Source organism: Rattus norvegicus, chromosome 9 (assembly GCF_036323735.1).
Source record: "Rattus norvegicus strain BN/NHsdMcwi chromosome 9, GRCr8, whole genome shotgun sequence".
Lineage (NCBI taxonomy): Eukaryota > Metazoa > Chordata > Mammalia > Rodentia > Muridae > Rattus > Rattus norvegicus.
In genome coordinates this window covers 53,034,680-53,040,700 of record NC_086027.1, presented here as the reverse complement: position 1 = coordinate 53,040,700, position 6,021 = coordinate 53,034,680, and the positions used below count along the sequence as shown (strand labels likewise).

Below are 6,021 nucleotides of genomic sequence, written 5' to 3'. Positions count from 1 at the left end.
GATTTTCTGCCTGCAAGCTTTGCTTTTTGGAAGGACTTATTCCCCAAGACTGCGTGTGTGTGTGTGTGTGTGTGTGTGTGTGTGTGTGTGTGTGTGTGTGTGTGTGTGTTTAGAGAGAGAGAGAAGAGGAGAGGAGAGGAGAGAGAGAGAGAGAGAGAGAGAGAGAGAGAGAGAGAGAGACTTTTTGGCACTGCTTTTAATTTGTTAGATTAGATTTATATGTAAATATTTTTCTTTACTAAACAACATAATTTTTTTTATATTGCTGTGAAGGCAGGGGAGTTCATGATCATGAAGCCAACTAGTTTGGTTTCTGGTGAGATCTCACTTCTTTGTATGTCTTAGTTCTTTGGGTGCTATTATAAATGCTTTTTAAATTTCAGGTTCCAATTGTCTATTATTACTGTATAGGCGTGTAATCAGCATGCATATATTATTATATCTTGAAATGCATTTAGTTCTTGATGTAGGAATTTTTCTTGATAGATTGTGATTTTCTAAGTAAATGATCATATCATATACAAATAGAGTTTTTTTATTATTTTCTTTCTAATTTGGATATTGATCTTTTTTCTTGACTTATGCGCATTGGCTAAGATTTTTAATACAGTGTTGCAGAGGAATGGTGAGAAAAGACACAGCTGTCTGATTCTTAATCTCAGGAGGAAAGGTCTCTCACCATTAAGCATAATAACAGGGTAGGTTTCATAGGCTGTATTAAGTTGAGAATGGTCCTATGTATGCTTCTCATGTTGTCAGTTCCAGTCATGAATACATGAAGTCAGTTTTATTGGCTTATACTAATAACAACTGGAAAGGAGATGTTTTAATGTATTAATAATACCCGTTTTAGTTAGTGTTCTATTGCTGTGAAAAGACAACATGACCATGGCATCTTTAAAAAAGGATTTATTTATTTATGTATTTATGTATGTATCTGAGTGCTCTGTCTGCATGTAAGCCTGCATGACAGAAGAGGGCATCAGATCCCATTACAGATGGTTGTGAGCCACCATGTGGTTGCTGTGAATTGAACTCAGAACCTCTGGAAAAGCAGTTAGTACTCTTAACCACTGAGCCATCTCTCCAGCCCCAGACCATAGCAACTCTTATAAAAGAAAACATTTGCTCTTGAGTCACCCCCGCACAGCCTAGGCTTGCTGTGTGAGTCCGATGTGGTCCGGGTCCACCCTGCTCTGTACTACTACTCGGCTTTCTTGTCAAGATGCCTGAGGAAGTGCACCATGGAGAGGAAGAGGTGGAGACCTTTGCCTTTCAGGCAGAAATTGCCCAGCTGATGTCCCTCATCATCAACACTTTCTACTCAAACAAAGAGATTTTCCTCTGGGAGTTGATCTCTAATGCTTCTGATGCCCTGGACAAGATTCGGTATGAGAGCCAGACGGACCCTTCCAAGTTGGACAGCGGGAAAGAGCTGAAGATTGACATCATCCCCAACCCTCAGGAGCGCATGCTGACTTTGGTGGACACAGGCATTGGCATGACCAAGGCTGATCTCATAAATAACTTGGGAACCATTGCTAAGTCTGGTACAAAGGCGTGTTCATGGAGGCTCTCCAGGCTGGTGCAGACATCTCCATGATTGGGCAGTTTGGTGTCGGCTTCTACTCTGCCTACCTGGTGCCGGAGAAAGTGGTTGTGGTCACAAAGCATAACAATGACGAGCAGTATGCCTGGGAGTCTTCCGCTGGTGGATCCTTCACCATACACACAGACCACGGTGAGCCCATTGGCCGGGGTACCAAAGTGATCCTTCACCTCAAAGAAGACCAGACAGAGTACTTAGAGGAGAGAAGGGTCAAGGAAGTGGTGGAGAAACACTTGCAGTTCATAGGCTACCCCATCACCCTCTACCTGGAGAAGGAACGAGAGAAGGAGATCAGTGCTGATGAAGCAGAGGAAGAAAAAAGGGAGAAGGAGGAGGAAGATAAGGAGGATGAGGAGAAGCCTAAGATTGAGGATGTGGGATCTGACGAGGAGGATGAGAGCAGCAAAGATAAGAAAAAGAAAACAAAGACGATCAAGGAGAAGTCCATTGACCAGGAAGAGCTGAATAAGACGAAGCCCATCTGGACCAGAAATCCTGATGACATCACTCAAGAGGAATATGGTGAATTCTATAAGAGCCTCACCAATGCCTGGGAAGACCACTTGGCAGTCAAGCACTTCTCTGTAGAAGGGCAGTTGGAATTCAGGGCATTGCTCTTCATTCCCTGGCGAGCTTCCTTTGACCTCTTTGAGAACAAGAAGAAGAACAACAACATCAAATTGTATGTCTGTCCTGTGTTCATCATGGACAGCTGTGATGAGCTGATACCTGAGTACCTCAACTGCATCCGTGGTGTGGCTGATTCTGAGGACCTGCCCCTGAACATCTCCCGAGAAATGCTCCAAGATCCTGAATGTCATCCAAAAGAACATCGTGAAGAAGTGCCTTGAGCTCTTCTCTGAGTTGGCTGAAGACAAAGAGAACTACAAGAAATTTTATGAGGCATTCTCCAAGAATTTAAAGCTTGGACTCCATGAGGATTCCACTAACCATCGCCGCCTCTCTGAGCTCCTTCGATACCATACCTCTCAGTCTGGAGATGAGATGACTTCCCTGTCAGGGTATGTGTCTCGCATGAAGGAGACACAGAAGCCCATCTACTATATCAGTGGTGAGAGCAAAGAGCAGGTGGCCAACTCTGCCTTCGTGGAGCGTGTGTGGAAACGGGGCTTTGAGGTGGTGAATATGACTGAGCCCATTGATGATTACTGCGTGCAGCAGCTCAAGGAGTTCAATGGCAAGAGCCTGGTCTCCGTGACCAAGGAGGGCCTGGAGCTACCAGAGGATGAGGAAGAGAAGAAGAAAATGGAGGAGAGCCAGACAAAGTTTGAGAATCTCTGCAAGCTCATGAAGGAGATCTTGGACAAGAAGGTTGAAAAAGTGACTATCCCCAGTAGGCTTGTGTCTTCACCCTGCTGCATTGTGACAAGCACCTGTGGCTGGACAGCCAACATGGAACGGATCATGAAGGCCCGGGCACTGCGAGACAATTCTACAATGGAATACGTGATGGCCAAGAAGCACCTAGACATCAACCCTGACCACCCCATGGTGGAGACTCTGCGGCAGAAGGCTGAGGCAGACACAAATGACAAAGCTGTCAAAGACCTGGTGGTGCTGCTGTTTGAGACTGCTCTGCTCTCCTCTGGCTTCTCACTTGAGGACCCCCAAACCCACTCCAACTGCATCTACTGCATGATTAAACTAGGCCTGGGCATTGATGAAGATGAGGTCACTGCAGAAGAGCTCAGTGCTGCTGTTCGTGAAGAGATCCCCCCATGGAGGGTGATGAGGATGCCTCTGGCATGGAAGAAGTGGATTAAAGGCTCCTGGGAAGCCCCTGCCCTCTGTATAGTATCCCTGGGGCTCCCCCAACAGCCTTGACTGGCCCTGACCCACCTGGCTCTCTGCTCATGTCTACAAGAATCTCTTCTATCCTGTCCTTGTGCCTTAAGGCAGCAAGATCCCCTCCCACAGAATAGCAGGGTTGGGTGTTGTGTATTGTGTTTTTTTTATTTCTTTTATTTTGTTTTGAAATTAAAAGTATGCAAAATAAAGAAGATGCAGTTTTATACAAAAAATAAAAAATAAAGAAAATAAAAGAAAATAAAAGAAAAGAAAGCATTTAATTGGGGGCCTGTTTAGAGTTTCAAAGGGTCAGTCATGGAACGAGAATCCACGAGTTGTAAGAAATGGCAGACAAGCCAGACATGGGAGAAATCGCCAGCTTCGATAAGGTCAAGCTGAAGAAAACTGAGACATAAGAGAACACCCTGATGACCAAAGAGACCATTGAACAGGAAAAGAGGAGTGAAATCTTCTAAAAGCCTAGGAAGATTTCCCCACCCCAGCCCTTCATCTCCAAGACCTCTTCGTGATATGAAGGAAGAGCCACCTACAAGATGGACGCGAGCCACAAGCTGCACTGTGAACCCGGGCACTCCGCGCTGATGCCACCGGCCCGTGGGTCTCTGAAGGGACTCCCTGCCTCCACCCCCACTAATCAGACTGCCAAATTTCACCGGTTTACCCTGGGATATTATAGAAAATTATTTGTATGATTGATGCAAGTAAAACACACCCCGTGGCAGAGAGAGAGAGAGAGACAGAGAGAGAGAGAGAGAGAGAGAGAGAGAGAGAGAGAGAGAGAGAGAGAGAGAGAGAGAAAAGAAGAAAGCTGTCGATCACTGCCAAGGCATATGTGACACTGTTGCACCCTTAGGAACCTTGTGCTGTGCTGGTTGTTCTAGTTCATAGGCATCATAGCTGGGCAGGGGTACTGATTACTTCTCCTTATAAGCTTACATGGAACCTTTAGTACCATGAAAGCTAGTCCTCAGAGAGGAGGCTTTCAGGTTATATCTGTTCAAATCTTCCAGGTCTTCTGAAGTACGTGGTGTCTTCAGCCATACAGTCTTAGCTTTAACCTCTTGAGGCAGGGAGCAACCAGGGGTAACATCAATAACACGGTTCTGGGACTCTCTTGGATAACCATGGACAACTATTCAAAAGAGGGCTTCTCGTGCCTGATATTGGGGTTTTTGTTAGGTCGTCTATGGTTCTTGGTGGGGGGGACCATTGTCAGAGCAGATGGGAAAAATCTCATTTTAATTATCTATGTGTGTATAGACTTATATGTAATTTTTAAAATTATTTCTTAGGCATTTTTATTTTGAGGATTCTCTGCCCAGAACCCAAGCCCACACTTTGGATATTTCGGACACCCTTGTCAAACACCAGGTTGCTGAAGCTATGTGTACTTACGTTAGTGTCTCTGTTGGAGTTTAGTTGATCTACACGACTGTTTGTCTCTATCACCGTGGCTCTGTGATCTACCTTAAGATCTGGAATGGTAATGTCTCCAGCATCATTCTTTCTGCTCACGATAGGTTTGGTTCTCCAAAGTCTGTATGCATTTTGAGATAGTTTTTCCATTTCTCTGAGGAGCACAATGGGGCTTTTAACCGGGGAGCCATTGAATCTGTAAATGGCTTTTGGTAGAATTTATTTTCACAATATTAATTCTACCAGTTCATGAGTGTGGGATATTGTTCCATTTTGTAGAGTCTTTCTCTCTTTCTTTAGGGGTTTAATGTTGACAGTGCAGAAGCTTTCACCCCTGTGGTTAGTTTTATTTCTATATAATTTATTTTCTTTAGGTTGTTGTGAGTGGGAATATATCTCTGATTTCCTTCTCTGTATTTATGTTGTTCGTGTATAGAAAAACTACTTTGCAAGTAGATGCCATATCCTGCCACATTGCTGAAATTGTTAATCATTTCTAGAAGCTGTGTGGTAGAACTTTTGGGGTCCCTTACCCCCATGTTATCAGCAAGGAGCAGTAGTTTGGCTTCTTTTTCCATTCGTAACCTTTAATTCTTCCTTTCTCCAGTGGGGCTTCAAGCACTGTATTGAGAAGGAGTAGGGATGGTTGACATCTTTGTCTTGTGACTTTTTTTCCCGGTATTGCTTCAAGTTTTTCTCCACGGAGGATGATATTGTCTGAGTTTCTTATGTACAGCTTTTATTGTGTTGAGGTGTGTTCTATATTTAGTTTCAGACCCTGGGACAAAGGACTGAGGTGCTTATTTTACATACTAAAGCAGACCTGGCCTCCAGGTTCTCACAGAATTCCTCAGTCCCTACCTGGCATACCCTGCCCCCAACTCTGAGCTTTCCAGCCCAGGGGCTGCCCTTTCCCCAGGGGCTCTTCCCTTTATAATCCTCCTCCTCCTCCTCCTCCTCCTCTTCCTCCTCCCTCTCTCTCTCTTCTCTTCTCCTCTACATGTGCTTTCTCTCCTTCTCATCCCCCTCCCCCCTCTCTCCCTTCCCCTGGCCTCAGTGCTTGGGGCCAGTGAACTCACCTGATAGCAGCTTCCCAATAAACAATATAATCAAATCTGGCTTGAATTGGCTCATTTTACCAGCATAGAAATAACTTATCAAATGGT

At 44.7% G+C, this 6,021-nt stretch overlaps 2 pseudogenes across 1 annotated transcript; both read left to right on the top strand.

The window, feature by feature from the left end:
* The first annotated feature begins 1,146 nt into the window (after positions 1-1,146).
* On the top strand, positions 1,147-3,627 carry Hsp90ab1-ps13 (heat shock protein 90 alpha family class B member 1, pseudogene 13; annotated as a pseudogene). The gene has a single exon (XR_005489129.2). The product of XR_005489129.2 is annotated as a heat shock protein 90 alpha family class B member 1, pseudogene 13 (transcript).
* A 135-nt stretch (positions 3,628-3,762) lies between these two features.
* Positions 3,763-3,894, top strand: LOC108351922 (thymosin beta-10 pseudogene; annotated as a pseudogene).
* Positions 3,895-6,021: the final 2,127 nt, after the last annotated feature.